The sequence below is a fragment of the Nipponia nippon genome, unplaced genomic scaffold (assembly GCF_047370975.1).
Source record: "Nipponia nippon isolate SJK-2023a ecotype South Korea unplaced genomic scaffold, ASM4737097v1 scaffold_28, whole genome shotgun sequence".
NCBI lineage: Eukaryota > Metazoa > Chordata > Aves > Pelecaniformes > Threskiornithidae > Nipponia > Nipponia nippon.
In genome coordinates, this window is record NW_028262345.1 from 4,209,954 (window position 1) to 4,234,449 (window position 24,496).

The following is a 24,496-nucleotide window of genomic DNA, read 5'->3' on the forward strand; positions in this document are numbered from 1 at the left end:
GTCGGAGGACCTCACAAGGCTATAAAAGGAATGAAACTGTATTAGTATGTCTCTTCTTTTTCTTTCCAACAAGCAGGGATATTGACCGTGATTAAATTGTTTGGCCTTTGTAGGAGGTTAAGAACTTAACAAAGGGACTTTGTCACACAAGATGGGCTGTCAGGAGAGATTCCCCAGAGAAGTTCCTCTGAGATGTTCACATACCTGTATTCTGGTGTCACAAGCCAAACACAGTACAGTACTATCCAATAGACCAAGGAATACCGCTTCAGTGTTTTCTCCAAGTAGTATGTGGTTTGGGTTTTTTAATCTCATTCCTTGCCTTCTTGGCAGAGGAAATAGGATGGGAGTGCCACACATGTGTTTTACACTCCAGATTTCTAGTGAAATAGTCTCTCCTGGCCGTGGTTATGAACTGTCCGCATGCAGTGGGTGATGCATTAAACTTTGTACCTTGCTTGTTTGTCGGAGATTTTTCCAGTATCCTTAAGCTGAGATAGGTATTGAGAGGATAAGTGCATTTAATACAGAAGAAGTCAGGTATAGGTGTGGGACAACAGATACCTCCACTGATAAAGATTCTCCTATTCAGCTGTCTTTTAAATGAAACACAGATGTCCTGAGTTCCAGCCTATGCCTGAACCACAAGACTAAAGGGAAGAGAGAGTATATGTTTATTTGAGCCCCTTGTTATATTGCTGGCAATGTATCACTAGTTTCCATTCCTATTTTTTGTTCTCTTAGCAATCCATTTGCTATTGCCCTTTTCTTCCTCACTCAGCCAGTAATCAACACACTCCAAAACACAATGGATTCCTTTTTGCGGTGAATCCCCTACTTGATGCAAACATTTGCTGGCCTCATTTCTTTGGGATACATTTCAATGGGAAGAAGAGGGGAAAGTATTCCTTGTTCCTAGTGAAAAATTGCACTGGCAGCCTGGGTTATTTTGTCGGACGTGTGGCTTTAAGTGACGCCTTTGCCATCTGTTCTGTCTGCTAATTATGAATGCAAAACAAACGTAGCCCACAATTGCTTCATTTAGAATAAGGGAGATGGCAGTGACCAAAATAGTTTTATTTTGGTGTCAGATGCTCTTTTTATTTCTCCTGTCTCTTCCTAATCTAAAGCAGGTCTGAAGCACTTCTCCCTCTTCCAGTTAGCAGCAATAGACATTGCTATGACAAACGAGACCATCTTCTACGTGTTCATCCTTTACGCCTTTTTAAGGGATGATCCCACACGAGCAAGGAAAGGGAAAAGACTACATTTCTTGAACTGCGAGGGCTGGTTTCAGATTTCATTTTTTTACTTCAATGATGCCGGTCCTAGATCTGCAAGTATCTCAAAGAGAGACATCAGGATATGTCCAGAAAGTTTGACAACAGTGTGTGAACCACTTTCTCAGTCTGTTCCATCCCTGTTTCCTCTTACCAGAGGCAAGTTTTGTAGCCATACTGGAATAGCATGGTGATAATGAATGATGCATTCTCCTGTTGTTGTGTCCAACAGCTGAAGAGGTGAATTTTCTTGGCTTTTGATTGTGGGCCCAAAGGCTTTTCTCCTTAAGTGAGCCATCACCAAAGGTAGGCGATCCATCTCCTTCAGTGACTGTGCAGAGACTGGGTTATAAGAAGCCCCCTCCATTTGCTAGTTAGACACTGCCTGCCGTTTAGCATTTCCTAAGTTGCTGCTGACTTACTTCAAGCCAGGGCTGTGGCAAATCATAGAGGCATCACTAGCAGCGCAGCCACGGATTGAGGTGACCTAGATTTAGAAAACAGAGATGAGATAAAATGCTCACTGCACTCTGTTCTAAGGGGATATGCAGCCAAAAAGCTGAAGTGGTGGAACAATTTCTCTTTGAGTCATTTGAAACTGAAAGAGGCAGGTTTTTTTCCCCATTAGACAGCTCTATGATATGTGCTAAGCTGTGACCCCATTTGTTTCACTTGTCCTTTCTCTAGTCTCAGGCCAAAGAGGTGATGAACAAGTGGCCATGAGGGTTTCCACTCCTCCCTCAGTAAGACTGGCTGCTTTCAGATACACATGTGCTTCAGTCCAACCCTCCTTGCTTTGGTATTGAGCATGTCGACACATGTCTCTTACCCCTCCTTCTTTCCCTCCCTGGCCATCACTCTTGCTATGATAATCAACATGCTTCACTTTATTTTCTGGCTGGTTCTGTGTTGAAGGAAAATGGGGTTACAGTATTTTTGTACCTACTGAAAAGCAATGTTTTGGACAGTAGAAGACCTCCCTTCTTCCTCCCCACAAATCTTCTTCAAGAAAAGCTGTTGGTTTGTGCTTAAATATTCTCTTTCCAAGATATTTTGAAATTCTATTCAGCAGCTTACAGTTTTCCTAAAGTTCTGCTTATTTCTTTTTTTTTCCCATTTGAGATTGTACAGGGAAGGAGTGGCAAGGGATGCTCTCTCAGTAAGATGTTGTATCTGGAAAAATCTCTCTCACCATTTTCAGATCCCAGCAAACTGTCATAGCACAGCTGAGGCAGAAATATGTGGAGTGCTACGTCACGTCCGGGGTGTGAAATGCCCAAATCAGGTACTAAAAACAGTGGGCTGTCATCCAACAGACAGGTCCTAAACCCTGTCTCTCTGTGTTTGAAGATTGGGCAGTTTGACCAGGATCCTGTCCTAGGCTGGAGGCCACCTCTGCTACAAAACAATTATTGAAAATGCTTCAGGATCTTACAATACAAGAGTTAAAGATTTTGTTGGTGTCCTAGGCCTGAAGGATGATCTTGTGGTTTAAGCATTTGGACTGGAACCAAGAGATGTGAGATACATTCCAGGCTCTGTTGTGCACTTCCTCTGTCAGCTTCTGAAAATCGCTGCTTCTCTCCATGCTTCCATTCTCTGCCTCTAAAACATCATGCTCTGCTCTCACAATTTCAGTAGCGAACTTGCAATACTGAAAGCTCCTGATTGATGACACAGGTAATTTTCTGAAAGTCTTAACTTTAGGGTTAAAATAGTGCTCTAGCCCCATGCACCTGCAAGGGGGGAACCGTTTAAAATTTGAAAGTAAGGGCACAAAAGCTCAGACAAGCTTGAAGGACACAATGATTAATGCTGTTTACTCAGCCTGGTGACAGCAAGAAACAGCCTGGTTCAGAGTGGTTGAGGGGTAGCAACGCTGGGAAATGAAGGTAGGGTACATTTTTCTCTGGGTTCAGTTAGATGCCCAAGGAATGAATGTCCATGAGCAACGCTAAAAGGCTGGCCAAGAAGAATCAATTTTGTATGCCTACCTAGCTGTATTTTAATAAGTTTTAAATGCAGCAGTTCTAATTACTGGAATCCACTTATTTGAAAAAGGGCTCTGTAAGTGACAGTCACAACCTGATGGAGAAGACTGGGATGAGGGTTTGTCTCCCTGGTACCTGATATGGACACTTGCCAGCTTCATGTTAAGAGGGAAAGACAGTTGCTGGAGACTTCCCTTAGGTGTGTCAACATCTATTTCATACTAAATTCATTTATACCTACTTGTAGGTTTGTGAGTCTAGAATAATGTACAGAATCAATTGTCCTGTTTTGGGGTGTAGTGTTTCTTGTTCGAAGGTTTGGAGTCACGTAAACGTGACAGCAGTGCTTAACGAACATCTTTCTCGTGTGACTTATATCTGACTTTCAAATCTGATGAGATGCCAGTCAAGCTTTTTGTCTTTGTGCTGACTCTTGGAGGGCTGCTTTGCTTGGAGCTCAGTGAATCGGTGGCCAAAGGAATGAACCTCCCATGGAATAATGCAGAAAGAATGCGTAGGTGTGTGCACACGTTCTCCCCGGGGCGCACATGGCAAGCAGTGGCAGCTCCAGGTAGGGCTGGGCGGCCTGGGTGAGCTGCATGTGCGCCCGCCGTGGTCTCAGCAACTTGCGTGCCTCCTGCTGTTAGCCAGGTTGTGCTGAGTCCGAATAAAAATGGTTGTCCATGGATTGACACACTGCCCCAACCTCCCCACAATTTAAAAAAAAAAGTGTTCCCTTGACATGATGTGCCACTTTGGTAATGAAAACCAAATTGCAAATCCTTGGGTGCGTTATACAGCCTAGGACACTGGAGTTGGTTTTCCCTTATTGAACTTTCATGTGGCAGCGGCTTTGTGAATAAGCAGCTGTGAACGGGCTTTGGATAGCAGAAGTTGAAGAAAAGATCCCCTACTGTCCCCTGCCGTGTTTTGCACACCTACAAACTGTGTAAGGTTGTTCCCACTCTCAGTGAACCATTGCTATTCTGTCTAAAATTTGCCTTTGCTTATCTTGGTCTCTTTGTTACAGCTTTGACTTCAGGGTGGAAGAAAGTAGATTTTTTTTCTCTTTATGATTTCTAGAATAGGGTATATAGAAGACAACATTTCTTGCTAGAAGGCCTTGACAGGTGTGAAAAATGTTACCCAAACCATTCATAACGTGTGACTGTTCACTACTTTGTGCACTTGACCCGGTCTTGGACAGGATAGCAGCTTGTACTCCAAGTTCAATATCAAGTCCAACACAGTCTTAGGTCAAATTGAGGCTGTTGCTTGTCAGGAACTGAAATTCCACATCTTGCTGCTGGCTGCATGACACATCTGACTGTTCCCTTTGAAATGCAGCTTTAGACATCACTCCTGCATGTGTCCATCTCTCAGATTAGACCCAGAGGCTGAGACTTTTGGTCTCTTGCTGCTTTGCCCGTGTTGTGGTAGCATCTCACTACTGGTGCCTTACAGTCTCCCAGAACCTGAAGATGTACCTAGCCCGTCGAGTAACAAGAGGGTGTGTTTTGCCTGCTATAGGAAGAGGTTGGAGTAGATCTCATTTACTTGCCTGTCACTTGGGGAGGGCAGTGATGAGGCAATAAAAAATCCCCATAGCCATTAGTAGCAGCAAGGCAGATCAGTTGCAGAAACAGCAAAATGAAAGTGGCTTCCTAAATTAAATTACCTGAGTTGCATTTACATCACATTATACAAACCTTTAAGTGGTCCAAAACTACTACTCTGTCAGGGCTGTTGTAATTGTGACTCCGTGTAGCTCATTAAATAAGACAAACTGTCTTTTGTCTTACAGTCCAGCCATGAAACAGTTTGATATATCTCCATCTTTTACTCCTTGGGAGAAACAGAAGTCACTGTGAATAAAGTGTTTCCAGTGAAAGCAAATGATATTTGTAGAGATTTTTCTAGATGGCTGTGCCTTGACTACAAGCTAGGAACAAGTGGAGTATGCTCCTTCTCTGCTGGGGATTTAGCCTACTCTTTGGATGCTTCCAAACAGTTTCTTTCTCTAGGTGACTTTAAAGCGTGACCTGTAAAAGGATTGCTTTTTCTTTCATTGGGGATGCACTAGCTTGTACCAAATGGTAGGTATTATCCCAAAATATTTGCTCAAGGGGACGTAACTCTCAGACCCCCTGCAAGGTTTTTATCTCCTCATCTTCAAACTACACAGTTCAGACACACACATAATGACACATGTAATGATGATAAAATGTAAGTGTGACTGCAAAGAGTAACATTTAAAAATAATGATATACCTCTAACTAGGTCTTATAAAAGGAAGTTTAAATAGCTAGAGAGAAACAGATGCTTTGGGGGACTTGTGGTTAAAAATAGTGGCTTTCAATTTGCAACCAAAACAAAAATATAGCCCCACTTAGTCAACCTCAACACTAGAAATTCCTCTGAAAACCTTAGGGCCCAGAACTGGTAAAGCATGTAAAGTACCTGGTACTGCGTCTGCAGTGGTTTTAGCATATTTTTACCTCTTCTACCTTGCCTTACTACTTCTCAATTTTCTATCCATATTGGTGCCTTGCAAATACCCCATCTTACTGGGCGTGATGGTTTATTTAATAGCTATCTAGTGGTCTGAGACTGTTTTCCTTGGAAAAATGCTCAAGTTGTGTCCAGGCTATGCACGCATGATTGTCTACTCTGTGGTTAGTATGGATTTGACAGAAGCAGTGCAGGTGCAGTCAGTGTACTCAGATCTTTGCCCAGGATCGAGCGTATTCCTTTAGGCAGGGCTGCTTGGGGCTCAGTTATCTACCTCAGTGATGAAAGACTAAATCAGCCTCAGCAGAGCTGGATATGTCTGCTTTGCAGTATGAGATTTTCAAAGGTGAACTACAGATGGCTCGCTAGAGGCAAAGGCAAATATCCTCTTCCCAGGTCAACTGGACTGGTTGAAGGTCTGAATGTCTGCAGGCAGCTCTCCCCCCTGCAGCTCACCCAGGGGAAAGAACTATGTGAGCAGTCCCTAATCCAGTGCAGTGTCTGGTTAGGTCTATACATCTCCTTTGCTGGTTTTAAGTTAAAATGACTGATTTTTCATTGATGCTTATGAGAAGCTGTGGCATGGTCCCTTCTCCTGGCTTTGCTGTAGAAGCGATAACCTCCTTCAGAAGTAGTTAAGGTGCAACAACATCTTAAACCTCATTTCAGCTGTTCATAAATGTATGGACCTGAACACTTGGTGTCCTGCAGGCAGGTGCTTTGACTCCGCGTTGTTGGGCTTGGAGCATCTATCTGTTCCAAGCGACTGAGCAAGCTGGGGAAAGGGAAATGTTTGTTTTGTGTGCTTTCATTTAACTCGAAAAAACACTAGTGTGTAAGAAATAATATTTTTATGATGATTCTGACTTTTTCCTTACCTGCTAGGGCAAAAGCTGAACCTTTCTCTTAGATGAATAGTTTTAACTTGTTCATTTGGTATTTTTGTTTCAGGTGGTTGTTCCCAAACAAAGATAAGCAGTCAGGTGAGTCAAATGTTCCACTTCCCAGTAGATCTATGGGAGAGGAATGAGAAATGACGAGTGAGGGCAATGCTAGACACCTCTGAATTTCAGGGAGTGAGGTTCAGGGTGGCTCTATAGCCACCTGAGCATTAACCTACTGAGAGGCATTTTTAAAATACATACTTAATTCTCTAACTTCTGTGCAGTGCCACAGATTCCCTTGCTTTGGAGCCCAAATTTAGTGATTAGAACTTTATAATTTTCTCCTCTGTTAGTAATGCCCTCACAGTGTCATTTGGAGTTGAAAAGAAAGCACACTGCCAGAATTGGCCCCACCGGGTGCTGTGATAATAGTCTTATGAGTGAGACTGTCATTAGATTAAGTGGAAGATACCAGTAGAGTTGTTCTTGATGGCCAGCCTCTCCTTTCTCCACATGATGCTCTTGAGTCCAACTATACTTTTTCTTTCAGATTTCCATATTGTCCCTCCTTTATGCCTTGTCAAGAGCATTAGTCACAGTTACCCATTTGCATCTTACGTTGCAGCTGAGACAAAGCCCATGGGAAGTGTGGCTGTTCAGCACCCTCACCCCTGCTGTAGCACAGGGTTTGAGTCCCTCACGTGAATAGCAAGTACTGGGGCAGAGAAGGAGTGTTTGACCCTATATGCCCAAGGCATGATGATGCTTCTCCTGGATGGGGTGTCACCATGGCGTGACATCGGCTGTGCTGAAATGAAGGCAGGGACCACTCTCAGCCCTGGCATGGAAACCCTCTGGGGCTGAGCAAATGGACTCACCTGTCCTTTGCTTTTGCTGGCATGGGTATAAAGTGAAGATGGTGCTCATTAGGGCAGTTTGGGTTCCCCTTCTGGAATATGCTACCTTCAGTAAAAGCCCTCAGTCAGACCTGAAGGCGCGGTAATGCTCTAGGACCAGCTCCAAGGCACAGCCCATGAAATTGGCTTTTCCTGTACGTGCTGCCGTTGAATTTGTAGGTTACTGGATTCCTCATGTGAGGATTGAAATCCTTATCTTGCGAAATGCAGTGCACAAAACAAGCTAAAGGCAGGTGTTGAATGATTGTACTGAGCTGTCCGTCAGTGGGAAAGTATTTGAGATTGTGAGACATGAAAGGAGGGCTTAAAGAAAGAGGTGTATTTCCTGCACCCAAATAACAAGGAACAGAAAAAAACCTCAAGTTTAATTTTGTCCCAGCCAAGGGCTGGTGCACTGTCGGTTACTGAGGAATGGATTATGCTGTGCACTGACAGTCACCTTCCACGAATGGTTCAGGCTTTGATTTAATCTGCCCCTTCCTAAAAGTAGAGGGCGAAAATATTATCTCTAAATGTATGGTTTAGGAACACGCACATCAGGGACTAAAAAAAAAAATAAATGGTTGTTTAATATGTATATATGACCCCACTGTGCTGAGAGAATGAGCCAGTCTGCGGCCTGAATGTCTGGTGGCAGAGAGTGGGTCCGACATTGTTCGTTCTGGCAGGGTTTCAGACATCTGCCAGGGGACGGGGGATTTTGTTAGGAGAAGTGGGAGAGAGAGAGGAGCGAGAGAGACACAGCGAGAGAGACGCAAGAAAGCTCAGGGAGGCTTGCAGCTTTATATATATATGTGCCTGGATAACACTTCCTCTTTAAAATTCCCTTACTAAGCTCGGCTCCTATATTTTATATTCACCATGAAGGTTCCCGCCCCCCCCCAGCCCTCCCCACCCACCACCACCCTCTCTCCCTTTAACTTGTTAAGTTTGAAAGATGATATATACACACAGTTTGCTTTGCCAGTCAGCCCGTTTAAGGCCAAGATTAATGCAGTGCATTGGTGCAATCGTGCCGCAGTGGTGCGTGATCGGAATACGAGATGGAATATAGGGGGAAAGGCCAGAAATGTGCCTGTATTCTGAGTTTACACAAGTCTCCTTAGCAACTTGCCTGATTTTTTTTTTTTTTTCATGTGCGGGGTGTGTGTGCGTGTGTGCGTGCGCGGGAACATTGTCCCAAATCACCAGTGAATAAAACGTTCCCTGAGTTTTTAAATAGCTTCGGTTGATGGTCTTGTTGTTGTTTTTCCTTCTCCTTTTTCTTTTGTGAAATTAGTGGCTTAATTTTTTTTTTTTCCCCTGGAGGGAGGAGGGTACAGGGGGAGACTCCGAAAGGGGTGGCAGTGGGGCTGGGAGTGGGGGCACCGTAATAGTTTTCATTGTGACTTCTAGAGAGTTGGTTTCTTTCCAGTTGTTCACATCTCAGCATGTGGAATTATTGTGCTTTCTCCCGATTTGCCACAGAATTGGCAGTAGACTGACATTGTTAGTCATTTGAATTGTATTTGGATCTGGGCTGATTTTTTTCCGCGTATTTACTTATTTCAAAACAATTTCTTTTATTTTCAAAATATGCACAATATATTTTATAGTCTGTAAAATGGAGGAAAGAAAAAAAAAAAAAGAGGGTGAGAGGATTGTGGCAAGACTGTCCCCCGAACCGTCCCATTATTCCCCTCCCTGTACAATTTTTTTTTAGTTGCCTACTGAAGAAACCCCCTCCCTCCCTATAGGAGGGAGTGGCCTTTTAGTGATCAAGGTACGTTGGATTTTTTTTTTTTTTCCAGTTTGTGTGATACTTTATTAATAGCATGGGGCAAGAGAGAGGATGTAGGGTGGGGAGAGCAGGGGAGGAGGTGACGGCGGGTGGAGAGAGAGGAAAGAGTTATCCTCGGAGTACCGTACCTTGAAATAACTCAAGGGAAAATAGTTGCTGCCTCACTTGAGTTGCTTTCAAAATCTTGCTGTGCGCTTTTACTTTTTCTTTTACTTCTATTTTTTTAAAGCTTTCCGGGGGGAGGGGGTAGGGAAAAAAAAAAAAAAAGAAAAAAGAAACTGAGCCAAAAAAATTTTGAAGGCTTGATCTTGGCTTCTATGCAAACAGATGTTGCCTGTCATTCCGTTGTTAAGCAGGCAGCAGATTGGAGCAAGCAGCAGCAGTTTAGGGGGAACTGCAGCAGAACTGGAAAGTGGGAGATACATAGATATATAATTTTTTTTTTTGTTCTACAAATAAATATTTTTTCCCCTGGAATTATCTCTAATTACGACATGTCTATTTTCAATTTTTTTAATTCAAAATTTTTTTTAAGTGGGCAAAACAAATCCAAAACAAAATGGAAAAGCACTAGGAACTCTCACCCAAATTTTACCAAAGCAGCTATCTTTTGGGTTGTTTTTGAGAGCTTTTCAGTTTGTTTTTTTGTTCTTTTTCACATAGGCGAACATGTGTAGGAAAGGGGTTCTATTGGAAATGCTTAAGGCATTCTCGGTAAGTGAATGTTTGCAATGAATTAGGTCAGGGATTCTGTTGTTTTTCTTGCTGCTAGCCCTGTTTCTGTTGGGTTTGCCCTGGAGTTCTTGCTGTACGTGGAATTGTGAAGGTTGAAGGCCTTTCTGTCTCCTTTCCAAGTTTTAGCAACATTGTAAGAACAAGAATCACGTTGTTTATACAGTAGAAGTTCTAACGAAGCACCGATACGCTCCATATCGTGGCTCTTTTGTGTTCTGCATGTGCTTGTGGGTTTAATTCCCCCGTCCTTTTTATGGTTTTGTTTTTTATTTCCCACTTCGTTTTTAATTTCTGCTTTCTGATTTAATCGTAGTATGCTTGGGAGGAGAGAGAAAATAGCAAAACATGGGGAGTTTTGAGCCGAAAGAGTTAAAAGTTTCTTGGCACAAGAGCAGCAGTTTAGCAACAGATCAATTCATTTAAATGAAAGAAATCACAGACCAAGCCATCTGATTTTGAAATTTCACATCTTATGCTTCCACTTCAGAACAAAGCTTCTGTTTTTCTTTCCCCCTTATTAATTCGCGCTGCTTTTGTTGAAGGCTGTTGGTTTTCATAGAAACTTTAAGTTGTCTGTAGTCTGTCTCTTTTTCTCTTAAAATATGAAATACGGGGGTGTATTCATCTTCTGCTGGTTGCAGTTAGTTCTGCTGTAAAGTCAGCCGTAAACCTCTGCACATATAGCAGCTGGTGTCAGAGCTGTTTTCACCCTCGATTATTGTATGTTTGAAACAGCTTCCATTTTCTGGCTTGCAGGCTGTATAAACAGTCACCTATGTACTGTGAAAAATAGTCGTCTCCAGCCATTCTGACTACCCTGCGTGCATTTCGTATGCACGTAGGTCTGTCGGCACGGGTAACTCAAGGAACCGTGGCTGAGTGGGAATTTTCCTTAAACAGATATGAAGGATATGTCCCTCCAACATCTGTATCAAGAAGTAGTTGTTGAGACTGACTCTGTGTGTGTCTCGTGGAAGAGTTATATCATTCTATACTTTATAACGTATACTGAGCATAAGCCACCGTAACGCTTTTCATAGCTAGTTAAAGTCTGAGAAGGATCACAAACAACTTTTTGTTGCTGTTTGTTCATTTAAATGCATTTGAGCCTTGGTACCAGTCCCAGTAATTTTGTTGCTACATCAAGTAAAATAAAATAAATCAACTCGTATACAGAGAAGTTGGGGATTTTAAAAAACCTATTCCCACCTTCCTTTTACACAATCCCTTTAAAAAAAAAAAGAAAATCAGTCGCTTACGATAAAGGAATGTGTTTGATGAAAGAATTCGCAGCCCCGTACTGAATTTTGATGGAAGCTTTTGCGCCGTGATGCCGAGTCTCTTCACGGTGGCATTGCGTCAAAAGAAAGGCCGTGATGTTTGGGCATGGGTGAACTCCTATCAGAGGGAAGCAGCAGAAGGGTGGGGTAGGAGTCCGTGTGCGGGGGGAATCCTTTTGTTAGGCTGCTCCCCAACCTCTGCTTCCCTGCACCCCCTGGAAGAAATCCTCAATGAGAAAGAATAGTCTGAAGCCGCAGAAAGTGGATTTAAAAAATAGGTGGTGGGGGGGAGAAGTATCAACCTCCAGCTCTAATGTGACTATGGTTGATCGCAGGTCTGGACGTTTTTATTATTTCCTTCTCTTACACTAGGTCCCAACCATGTTGTAGGAAAACGCCAGGATTCTGAGCGTGAGTCCGTCCCCCCCAATATTGGAAATATTTCTGTGGGTGTCGTTGTGGTTACATCACAGCGCGCTCCTTCCTCATCTCCATTCTTGTGCAAAATTCAAATAATTCCCCCCCCTCCCCGATAGCAGCTGTGCATGGTTTTTTAAGTCGGTCTTTAACGTTGCGAAAGGAACAATAAAATGAAAGGCAAAACCGGCATCTTAAAACTTGGCAAGTGAAAGCAGCTTGGACTGGCAGCCAAGAATCCTGCTGTGGTGCAAAAAGAATAGCATCCACGAAGCCACCACAATCCGGGGTTTCTCTTCTTTTAACAATCGCATCGGCAGAGAGAAATAATTATTCCTTGTATCAGTGTTAAAAGAGTCAAAAAGCTTAAAATGCTTGCTTGGTGAACCTTCTCAAAAGCAGGTAACGATCCTCCTATTTGATTCTGTTTTATCAAACTTTAATTGGATAAGGATCTATATATGATAACTAATCAGTTTAAGAAGTTGATGCGTGTTACTAACTAGCAGGGAATGCATTTGCTGTTGCAACCACCACGTTGCTTTATTTTTCTTAATTGCTTTGGTGGTAATAGAACTGGCAATCTTCTTAAATGTTTGTGTTACAAGAAATGTTTTATTTCCACAGATTTAACTCATTGTGTGGGGGAGGGCAGGAGTGGAGTGATCCAAGGAGTAACATGGAAAATAATCTTCCAAAAATTTTTTTTTAAAATGGGGATATCAGGAGGGGGGAGTAATTTCTCTCTTAGGACCTTCTCTCTTCCTTTTGCTTCTAAAGCTGTAGCCTCTGGATGTATAAAGGTAGCATCCATTTCTTGAAAATGTGCCATGAAAATATCCATAAATATTTTGTCTTCCAGAATACGTTCCTTGAAGAGTTGGGCCTAGCAATATGGCAGCGCACATTCGAAAAGAAATCTTGTAAAATGCTGCTACTGAGGTAATTTGGTTTCTCATACATTCTCCAGTCGGTATCTTCCTTTTCCTTATCATTCCTTAAAATTACTTGAAGTACAGAAATCTATTGATACAGGTCTTTAAACCTCAGACGGAGTGTATGTGTGTGTGTACATATATATATATATGTATATATATTTATAGGCCTAAATAGTTTGGGGTTAAAATTGGGAGGAAGGGGTGGGGGAAAAGAATGGGAATTATTTAGCAGTTGTGTTTCTTATTTGTCTTATTTTTGTGGCAGAAGTATGAAATGGCTGCAAACAGTTTTTTACTCAGGCACACAATGCATTCCATAATGATCGATTTCCCTGGGACAGGGCATTTATGCTTTGTGGTTTGCAAGAATACCACCCACAGACCAAAACCAATGTTATGTCTGTAGAGACTTTATTTCTACATGTTTGCTTCTATATTCCTCTCGTTATAAATCTATAAAATGCCAGTCTTATACTGGGTTAATACTAACGAAAGTGTATTACTTTTTTGGCTGTCCCAGGTTCTAGTACCAAAGCCTTGTTGATCCTGTGATCATTGACATATTATAAAATTAATAGTGAAGCAAAGTATCCTTAGTATAAGCATATCATGGTCCTTAATATAAATAATATGATCCTTAAGGTACAGGTTGAAACTTTTTATTTGTAATCTTAGCATTCGAGACAAATACAGTGTGAAGATGATTGATTTGTTTGCCTATAATGGATTTTCTGCCACTGCATATATGTTCATCAGGTTTTCAAAAGGTACAATAGCTGTATGGTTAATCAATGTAGGGAAATGTTTCAAAATCCAGAACTTCTATAACCTATGGCTCTCACTCAATCTCCCTGAATATATTTGATATAAGTGAAATTCATCTTTAAAAAAGCAATGCTCATTCAAAAATAAAAAAAATCCTTATCTTTCAAAAAACAAAACTGTGTTCATTTGCTGCTGCCTTTATCAGTTCACCGTCTCAAAAATTATCCATGAGTTTGTTTTCCAAAATGTATGAAAAGGAGTAGGTTGGTTCCGGGATACTTGTAATTTACAGCATACAGGTGCCACTAAATGAAATCTCTGTGCCACCAAGCTGCCTTTCTCCGAGGCTCACAGGAATGCAGAAGCAGTCGATCAGATTTATAGTGGGGACCTGCCTGAGTGATTTATTTGGCACACATAGGTGCTTTTCTAGAGATAGCTGTAGCTGCTTTCTCTTTTTCTCTCTTTCCTTTTTTAACAACTGAAGCTATGGCAGTGGATCCTAACACTCGTTCTTCCCTTTTGTTTTGTAAAAGCCAATCAGGTAGCAAGGGAGAAGGAGATGGTTGGCCAGAACTGCAGCAGAGATCAGCCCTCCTTTAGGCAACTAAATAAAGGGCATATTTTCTGTGTGGGTCAACACCTAACAGCTGCCCTTACAAGCATGTGATGGGCTCTTAGAAGATCTGGCTCAGTTCTGTCTCTGAGAAGAGCTGCGATAATTCAGTAATAAAGAGCAGTTGCTGAAGTGCGTTGGGTGCCTGCAACTTCCATTCAGACCAGTCAGAATTGAGGACACATGTCCCATACCACAAGGAGGTATGTACAGGCCACCCAAATGTTACATCTTGGTTTCCTTCAAGGACTTGAACTATTCCAGTGGTTAGAAAATGAGATTGTGAGCTATTAAGGGGAAAAAAAAAAGTTTTGGAACTAGGAAAATCTAGTAAAAATTTAACCTCCACATAGTATGTGTACTTCAGTGAGATCATTACTTTTTTACTCTCTCATATGAAAAAATAAAGTATTTCTTTGCCAGCAGAGAGACATGCAAATTAGCTTACCTTCATATACATACATTAATGTAAAGAATATTAGGGTCAAAATAAATATAAAGAAAATACTCTGTCTTATGCAGTATTGCATTATAGCATGAGAGTGACATGCAGAAGTCCGACAGAAAAATTTCTTGCCATTGTAAGAAGTACTGGTACATGCAGCAGCAACGTTACTGACTCCTAATATTGTGGCTATTAGGCCCTAATAGAAGGGTCAAAAGACAATTTGAATTTTAATCTTATGTTCCGTGAAATAAATGAGCTTTGTAGTTGGAGGGCTTGGGTTATTTTTGGTAGGGTAACATTTGTTATATTCCGTTTGCAGTTCAGTTCCAAAGAAGTGCACAATACGTGTATTTGTGCATGATGTGACTCTGTTCTGTCTGCAGGACCACGTGCTCCCTGACCCATTGCCTTGACCGCTGCACAATTATTGCAGGGCTAGAGCTTTCTGAATTCTGGGTGCTCCTAAATTGCATTTAGGATCCAACATAAAAGTTGTCCTGATTTTTCAAAGATGCTGAACCCCTGCAGCTCCTGTTCTTGGTATGAATTTTGGGTGCTGAAAACTTTGGAAAAGCTGGACGCTTTTAAGGTAGGTATCGGAGTATAAGCGTAGGAATCTAAATTTAGATGATCAATTTAGATAACCTTTGGACAGATGGTGAAAGTTTAACATCTCTATTGCTGGATGGAACAGGAGTTTCTTGTAACCCAGCCCAAGCAGAAATTCCAATAAAGGAAAATTGTGTTTTAATTGCATGCTTAGCAGGCTGCAAAGGTTGAAGTGATTTATTTTAAGAACCTACACAAGAAGTGGGGGAACTTTCTAAAAGCATCCAAATAGCAAAATTATTTTCCAAGTGTTGACTGTTTCATTTTATAGAGAATAATATTAGCTTGCATTAATATAGTTTATCTTCCGAAGAAAGAGAAGAGGTAGAAAGTGAAAATTTTCTGACACTTTAAGCAACAATTAATCTCACTGATTTTGTTCACCAGTTCTGTGTGGAGCTTACAGCCAGACTGCTTTTCAGCCTAATTCCCCACCAGTTGCCCACCCAATAAAATGTCATTAATGGGAAATGTTAGTTACGCAGGAAAGAAAACTTGGAAACTTCGGGGGAAGGAGGGGACGCTTCTTGCTTGCAGTGGCAAAACTTTGCTCCACGACTGTTTTTCAAGACTTATTAGAAAAATCCTAAAGAAGTTTTATATTTGTCTCTGTCATTTTAGGAAGAAATGCAGTGAGACAGCAGAGAGCTGGAGTTAGAGGAAATTTCTCGATTGTTTAGCAGAGTGAAAGGATTTTTTTTCTTTAAAAATAGAATTAAAATCGAACCCCAGACCAGTAATGACTTCTCTGAAAGTTAAAACAACTCTTACGCAGTTGTTTCTTCTGTCCGTTTTAACCAGGCTGCCAGGATGGAAACAAGACAACTTTTTGCGGGGTGGGGGTATGCATGTGCATTGCAACTCTGTCTATATACAGAAACTTTGCTGTTTGATAATTTGCCACAGTGTTAGCAATATAGCTCCAATGTTGACTGTTAATCCTTCAGTACTGTGCAATCATCAGTAATTCTGTCCAGCAAAGTACTTACGAGAAAGAAACACAGATCTGCTTTATTTTGTTTATTTTAAAATTCGTTTTATTTTGCTGATTTTTTTCCAAAGGGTTACATGGGAGTGAAGGAAACTGTAGCAACAGAGCTAATGTTATAGCACAGTCAATAAGCAACTCTCCCCCCCCTGCCCACCCTGCAAAGGAGGGGTTTTAAGGTGCTGAGGAGAATGAAGGCTGCTACTTACTAACAGCTCTGAAATTTCATTTGCAGAAATGGTTCTCCTCTTTAAAAACAAAATCAAAAACCAAGCCTAGCAAATTACAGAAGAGATCCCTGCCTGTTGCCACAAACCCGTAGATCCGAACTTGTGGTCATATTCCACACAAGCTTGTATCTATAGGTATGTGTCTCTCTGGCAAGTGCACAAAGTGGTGTGTTTGTCCATTTAAACTGACAACGTTCACCTTTGCTGTCTGTATCTTTCATCTAATGCCTTCTTCCCTCCTCCATTCTTTTGTTTTAAGAAATATAAAATTAGAGCTGCAGATCTTGTTCTACAGTTATCATATCAGATTTCAGCTTTGGTTAGTGTTAAAATACACTCATGCAAACCAGCAACTCATTTGTGCCTGAGTAAAATGGGACGGGGGAGTTACTTGACATCAGCCTGAAGAAATTAAATCTCAGCTACGTTATGCATAGGTCTGGCTATGGGACGTGGTAGGGAGTGTTCTTAGGTTGTTTAATTCTGAGGTTGTTGAGAAGCAGATAAAATTGGTTCATTTATAAAGTAATGAGGATCCATTCTTTCTTTGCTTAGTGGCGGCAATTTGTTTGTGAGAGCAATAGACACTCCTGTTCGCCTTTTTATCAAGTAACTTTGAATCACTGGCTATACTGCAGGCTTGCAGCGCTGTAACAGAGGAGGGCATTGGCCCTCCAACTCCTATTCTCTTTCAAAAATTAGTTTATTGTAGAATCCAATTCCTTCCAATTTCATGGTATTTATGTCTTTTAAAATAGTTTTTAAGGGAAAATAATCATGCTGTAAACTCAAAAAAACTGGTAGAGCAGGGAAAAAACCCACCACGTAAGCAGACAGTATAAAACCTGCTGCGTAAAACTAACATTTTTAAGTCATGAAAGTGGAACAATTATTTTTTAAGAAGTCATTTTTTAAAACCCCAATATACAGATTCTATATGAAAATAGTTAGACTGTAAACTCAAAATAAAGTCTGACTGTTTCTTTCCAGCAGGCTTCAGTGTTAATTCTACCAAAGATTTGGTCTGCGTTTCCACTTTTAAATTTCTCTGTTTTTGAACTTGGCTGGTTTGACGCACGCTGCTGCAGTCCAAAAAAGTTTTTTTTCTTCCTTGCTGAATTTCCAGGGTTTTCTATGTGTTTTCTATTTACTATAGAAGCATAAAGCGATGTCGAAGAAGGCTTCTGCTAGTAAAATTTCAGTCTAACTACTCTTCTTTCTCCTTGTGAACTGAAACTAGCGTGTATAGGAAATCAAGGTATAAAAGCTGCACTGCAGTAGATGCGTGGTTTCCAGAAGAACTTTTGCTGCTGGGTTGCCTCTGTAGTGCAATGCAGCTGTTTTTCAGGTGTGTGCTTACCTTTGCCACAGCACAGAATGAATGCTGGACGTCACCGTTCTGGTCTCAGTTACATAGATATGAAAGGCCTTTGACACGCGTCCACAAGTAATGTTTTGGCTCTTCAGAAAACAGACAGTACGAGGTGACTGAGGAGGGGGAAGGATAAATGTCTTTCAGGCGAGGGTGCTGCAAGGCCACGTTGAAGCCTAGTTGTGGGATGCTACCCAGAATATAGATCTTGAGTCAAGATCTCATTTGGGACGTGGTGCTGGTTCCTACCTCCACTTTGGCTTTGCTAGTGGACGTTGTTTCACCTGTAGTGGAATGAGTAGGGTATCATCATGGGCTGTGATAGAAGCAGGGTGAGATTGCATCTACTTGTGACAGTAAAAATTGTTTTTCCCAGAGGGGCTGTTAATATTATGTGTTGGGTTTTGGTTTGATTTTTTTTATGGCTATAAAGGAAGTATTGGCTCATTTAGTCTAACCTCCAAAGAGAAATGAGCTGGTCAAACCCAGTTCCCAATATAATACATAGTTCTGCATGATGGTCTCTTCTCTGTAAAGCCATTTGGAGACATCAGGCTTCTGGCAGAATATGCCGAGAAAAGCCTGGAATTTGTCACAGATGTTTCTAGAGGCTGGCACTTCAGGTGACATTGCTTTGAGAGTGCCAAAAGCCTGTGGCAGGGGAATTGGACAGATGTGTCGCAAAATGATATACCACAGTTGGATTTGAAAGCGTATTTTTGGATTAGAAGATCAATATTTGAATCAAAGAAGAGGAAAGAGGAAACAGATTTTTTTGTAAAATATTTAAGTGTAGTTTCTCACTGACTATGTTGGGACCTGCTAATCAATATCCAACATTTTTTTTTCCTTTTGGTGAGAGACTTGATCTAAACATGGCTGGATGCTTAGAAAGCAAACTTTAGAAATGTGCCATCAGAAATGGGGCTAAGATGCAGGCCCTGTGCTGCTGTGAGGGGAACCGTTGCATTATATTCTGAGGCTAAGCATGTTTTCTGGTTGCTTCTGGTTTTCTGGTGCTTGGCAAAGAAAAAGGGTAGCTGTGCCACTGCGTGGGCATGCATCAGCTCAGCCTGACGTGAGCTTGTAGACGCTGTGGCCTCTGCTTTACAGGACAGGGTAAACATACCCAAGGAGGCCTCTTGAACGCTGTTGTCTTCTGCAGCAAGAGGTGCAGCAGCGTGGCTGCAGAGAGGGTGCCAACATGGGCATAGGTAGAGTCGGCACTTCTGTCAGCAATACCAGCATAGCTTCTCGGAGCATGGCGTAGCCATGGTTTCTGCCACAATGCTACGTGTAATCTGGGTCTTTGTATTGAAGTGCTCTCTCACTATACCTGTTTGCTTGATGTTGCTAAGGCTGCGCTCTCTGAGCCAAAGTTAGTACTTGGGATGGCCTGGCTCCAACTTCTGCCTTCCTGCCACTGGCTCATGTGCCTTTCCCCTCCCCTCCTTCTCCTCTTACATTTGACTAAATTTTAAAATTTATTTTAGTTTGTTTCTTGTTAAACTGCCCCCTGTTCTTTTCAACTATAGCCTCCAATATTCTCCCCCGCCCCTTTGTTCTTCAGCTCAGCCTTTTGAAAAGAACTGTATTGTGTTTTCAGTGTTAATTTGTATTTCTTTTCTGTCGGTTGTATTTCACTGCACTTCATTAAGTTTTAGAGTGAAACCAGAGTCTGACAAAATGATGTGAAGAACCTTGATATGTGTCTCCCCTTTAGGATGGAAAAAACTAATTGGAGTCTGTGGAGCTTCTACCTGTACATTTCTTAGGAATTTTTTTCCTCATTTTGTTGATAAGGAGCTTACATTTATGCAGCAGCTTTGATCCAAGTGCCATACAGAGTGCACAGAGATCTCTTCATCTGTCACTGAGGCACAGCGACTGCATAACTGCATAGACGCGCTGCAAAATTGCTAAGGGCGGGAAGTACTGAATACTTCACCCAGTTTGATGTTGCAGGGGAACTTAAAGAAATAGAAGGCAGTTACTGTAGCTGGAAACAAACCAGAGCACCTGCACGTAGAAAGTACCAGGAAGGCCTTGGGGACACGAAAAAGTCCCAATATCCTCTCCAAAAATCGGTGCCTTAATTAATACAGTCCCTTTCTCTAGCAATAGGCAGAGTCATTGCTTTAGTACCTCCCAAGAGGAAAAAGAGTGCCTCCTGTGGAACTACATGTCTCTATCTGCATCTGGGGAGGCTTTACTACAATTGTGTTTCATTTGGCCAGAGTTACACTTTAAACCAGAAACAGTAGTTCTTGTCTGAAGAAGCAAACCAAAGCTTTTCCAAAGCAAACTTCTCTTTTTTTCAGATTTGGTAAATCATGTCTTTATCCCTCAAAATAACAAGACCATTTCTCATTTCTGTTACTGACGTCTTTCACTGAAAGCACCTGTAAGGTCCCTTGCAGACGAGCATGTTGCACGGTGGGCGCTGGAGTATGAAAATTATTACATTTGTGTGCTCCCCCTTTTCCCAGTCTTGTCTGGTGTGGAGCACAGTGAGCCCTTGTCAGCAGAGGAGCACACAATAGCATTCGGGTAATTAGAATAACCATATGCAGTGGCAAATGGGATTCATGATAAGCAGAATGTAATTGTGTACCCTGGAATTTGAACCATATCCAAATACTCTTATTCAGATAATCAAATCTGGTTAAACTCTTAAAAGGCAGATAAATAACTATTTCAGTAATCTGATTTTTTTTTCTCTTTGTTTATTTGCTTTTAATCAGTAAGGAAGAAAATAAGGAGAGAATGTTCTTAGGGGAGGAATCCAAGACTAAGTAAGATACCTGCCCGTGAGCCGGGAAGTCTCCCTGACTTAGGAGCATTACAGAAGTAGCAATAGCCACAGTGATCTGACGGAGATGTGCTCCAGCTGGGCTGCGGAGCCTTTGGTTGTAGATATGCAGTGTCGTGATAAAATACAGCCTCACCCTGCCACCCTGGAAGTGGCACCAAGTTTTGGTACAGCTTCCTGACAATCACCTGTGAGCTCCTTTACTTTCCAGTGTGCATGTGAAACCAGCCTTGGCTCTCGGTCCTGTCATGCTGTGCAGAATCTCAAACAAGGGCATTCAACCTGGGCTCACTGAGCATCACACCAGAAGCATAGTGCACTGCTCAATCACAGGGCAGGCCTAGGCTAAGCAAAAAACCCTAGGTTTTGGGGTCATTTAGAGTCATCAGCCTTGCAGCCCTTGCTAGCTTGTGCCATCTTGCCCACCAGCATCCCTGATCCACCCTTAGACCCAGCACAGAGCGCCTATGTCATGTGTTGTCCAACCCAGAGCTGATGCTGCAGTCCAGCTGCTGACAAAAAGCTATATATGGTTCAGGAGTGAGACCGTGGCTACCCTTCCCCTAGAAAGTACCAGATATTGAAATGTAATATTGAGTAAATGTTCAGATTGCTGTAACTCTTGCTAAAAGTTGAGGCAGAGACCATTTTAGTAATGTGTTGAAAAATTTTGGATAGCTTTCAAAATATTTACTTGCTCTGGATTTCAGCTGAGCCCAGATGAGACTTCTTTCCTTACTTCGCAGACTCTTGAAGTTCCAGCCCTGTCTAGTGTGTCTGCCAGACTTCTAGGAGAGCTCTCTGAGCTAGAGTAAACCTTTGAACTTCTTGAGGTTCCTCATCACAACCAAGTTCTAATAACAAAGTTTCATCAAGTAAAGCTGAATGGGTGAGATGACCAGTAGGAATCATGTCAGCATTTCCATTGTAAAATCTCTTCTGTCTGAGGTTTATGAAAGTCAGCTATAAAAAAGATCACTCCAGGCTGAAATTTAGCAAACAAGATTTCAGACCTCAAACTGGAACAATATCATTTGTGGGTTTTGGTATTTATTTTTTTCTCAATGACTTAAGGAAATATGTTTGCTTCATGAGTATTTTCTGCTTTCCACCCCCTCCTTGGCTAGCCCAGCAATAGCCTGCCTGTGATCTGAAAGTGAAGGTAGCTTCTTCCTTCTTCTACATCATTCACATCCATGTAGATTCAGAGCCGAATATCAGCTGATGATTTTGCTGATTATAATAACAAAATAGAATTCAGCTTTCTTGAACACATCTGTACTGAATTTCCATTGCTGGTCTTCTTACTGTCTTGTTCATATCTGTAAAGTCAATAGGAGTGATCTGTAAATGCACACAAAGTGTGGTATAGCTGCAGGGGATTAATACATGAAGCACTGTTTTCTGTGTCTTCATTTGGGAATATTCTGCCCTCTGAAACCCTGCTTTTCTGTGGATCATGGCTAAGTTGCTGCTTTGCATTGAAGCATATTTTAAAATAATGGAATATTCCAGCCATTCAGTCCTCAAAAATCAGTTCTGGATTTGAATTCTCTCCTCATTCTTGGGGAAATTAACTATAACATTCGGGTTCGTGTAGTGTAGAGTAGGGGAACCAGGTTTCTGAATTCTTCTCTCACCTGAAGTCCGTGAAGGGAACAGGCAGTAAAATGAGTGGTGCTTCTGCATAACTTCCCAGTCCAGACTAAAGCTTGCACCTTGATCTAATGTCTTCTGAGGTCAGTGGCATGGGCTGTTGTTAACTTCAGAGATAGAAACCCTTGATCTGTCTGGGAAGAACTGCTACAATGACATTTCCTCTCCATTTGAAAATAAGTGTTCATTGAACATGAACTCTGTCTTCTCTGTGATAAGACAGCAGTCTTTTTCACGTTTACTTCAGCTACTGTATTTCAGAAATCAGAGGGTTACACTAAGTAAAAGGACACAATTTTTTCATTACACTGTTGCTTTAAAATAAAGCTAGCTGGGCTGGGACAGAGATTTCCTTTTGTCCACAGAAGTGTGAAATCATTTCTGTGATTCTGAAAAAGCAAGAGGCCTAAAAGGGTTCACGAACACTAGGCGCTGGGGCACATGAACTTACACAGGAACGCACAGCTCTACATGTAATGCAGTTCTCCCTACCACAGTATTTAATAGGAACTTTTATGACATTGATATGTATCATAATTGAACATTGTCATTAGATTACATATTTACCCTAATTACATAATTAGGTATGATTGTGCTAATTGGGTAAAGACATAATTGACAAAGATCACCAGAAAACAAACATGGAGATTCATGCCACCAAAAGAAAGTGTCTTAATAGACGCTAGTGCTGTGAATCTCTCTTGGTCTCCTCCCAGAAGAATGTTTGTAGTATGTAGGTAGGTACCAAAGAGCCAGGCATTGACAGATGTTGTGAAGGTGCAGATGTAATGGTAATTAGATGAATTCTGTTTTAATATTTGACCTCAATTCCTGAACTCAACACTTCATGTCAGTAATAGCAGCAGATACTCTAATTGATGGAATGACTAGATGCGTGACACTTTTTTCTGCTTGAAATTACAGTTCCTCTGCGATGCAAATACACTTTCATCTGTCCAAGCTTCATCTGAGCTTAAAGCGGTGGGAACAAAATACCTGTAATCCTGAAGCCAAGCTCTCATAAATGGGGAAAATTTGCCAGGGTAATCTGTGCAGCAGGCTGCAGAGGTGTCTAAAAATTGACCAGAGGGTGAGTTAGGTATCAGACCCGGGGGCAGAAACTGCTTTAGTGTTTAGAAAATACTTTATCTTAAAGTCTCTTTGTATTGCTCTGTAAGGCAAGCAGAGGTTGCATACAGGTCCACATAAACACTTGCTTATTACTATCACATTTGTGCAGAGAGGCGTTGGCATATGTGGGAACTTGGATGAGGATATTTTCTCAGTGAGGACCTTCTCCTGGCAATTCGTGCTTGGACACTGCCATGGCACCTTGGAGCAGGTCTTGGTACTTGCGGCAGAAGCATGTGTGCCAAGCGGGGCACAGCTCCCCGGCTCAATATAGTGCCGGGGGAGGGAGCGAGAATGCTCTTTGAATAAGTGCCAGCACGGAGCTGACAGCTCAAGGATTTGTAAATGTGGTGATGAAGAGGAAGTTGGAGTTGCGATGGAAGAGGGGAAAGGAGAGGTGGCGAGTCATGAACAAAACAGTCACGGTGGCGTTTGCCAACCTGAGAAAAATTTAGGTTATTTAGGTGCAAGTTGAGACTAAGGAATTTTTTCATAAGGAATTTTCTATTGTAATATATCTATGAAAGGATCTTTACTTAGTTAACAAAACGCTTTTTCTCCACCTTCTATTTTAGAGCAAATTATTGGAGAGTTTTTTGCTCAGCGCTGCTTGTAACTACCTCGTCTGCAAGGTGTGCCCGTGTTAGTCTCAATGCAATGGTGATGTTAACAATACTTTCCTTAATTGAACTGATCAGATATAGACAATAATTTTTTAAATGTTTTGCATTATGTAGTATCTAACATTTGTGACATTGAGATACAGGAAAAAATTTGTAAGGGTAAGTTGTAGAAAAAAATGAGTAGCCTAGCCATGTGATACTAAAATGGTTTAGTTTATAGCTGCAGAATATGAAATGAGACGTTTTCGAAAGTCTAAAGGGGAGTTATGTCTCCTGTGTCACATAGAAATTGGGTGGGATTTGAGATCTTCTGTCACCCTCAATGAGCACACAGGTTCATTGGCTTCCATAGACCTGCGTTAGTCACATCATTGGATTTCATGTCAGAGGACAGGTGTTCAGTGCACAAAAATGATGATGTTGCATCAAGGAATTGGGATGGTTTCAGGATGCTTTTAGACAGCAATAAAGCTCCTGGTCAGGGTACAGGGCCAGAGAACCATGGTTTCCTTA

At 41.6% G+C, this 24,496-nt stretch overlaps 1 long non-coding RNA gene across 7 annotated transcripts in view; it reads left to right on the plus strand.

The window, feature by feature from the left end:
* The window catches only part of LOC148054993 (uncharacterized), a 121,198-nt gene that overhangs the window by 67,369 nt on the left and 29,333 nt on the right, over positions 1 to 24,496 (plus strand). For 5 of the 7 annotated variants that reach the window (XR_015706080.1, XR_015706082.1, XR_015706084.1 and 2 more), the window contains exons 8-9: positions 12,658 to 12,737; positions 14,946 to 15,151. This is a non-coding gene — a long non-coding RNA (uncharacterized LOC148054993). Of the gene's footprint in view, positions 1 to 6,742; positions 6,766 to 12,058; positions 12,198 to 12,657; positions 12,738 to 14,945; positions 15,152 to 24,496 lie in introns of those variants that run through there. The other 2 variants (XR_015706086.1, XR_015706085.1) reach the window with 2 other exon arrangements.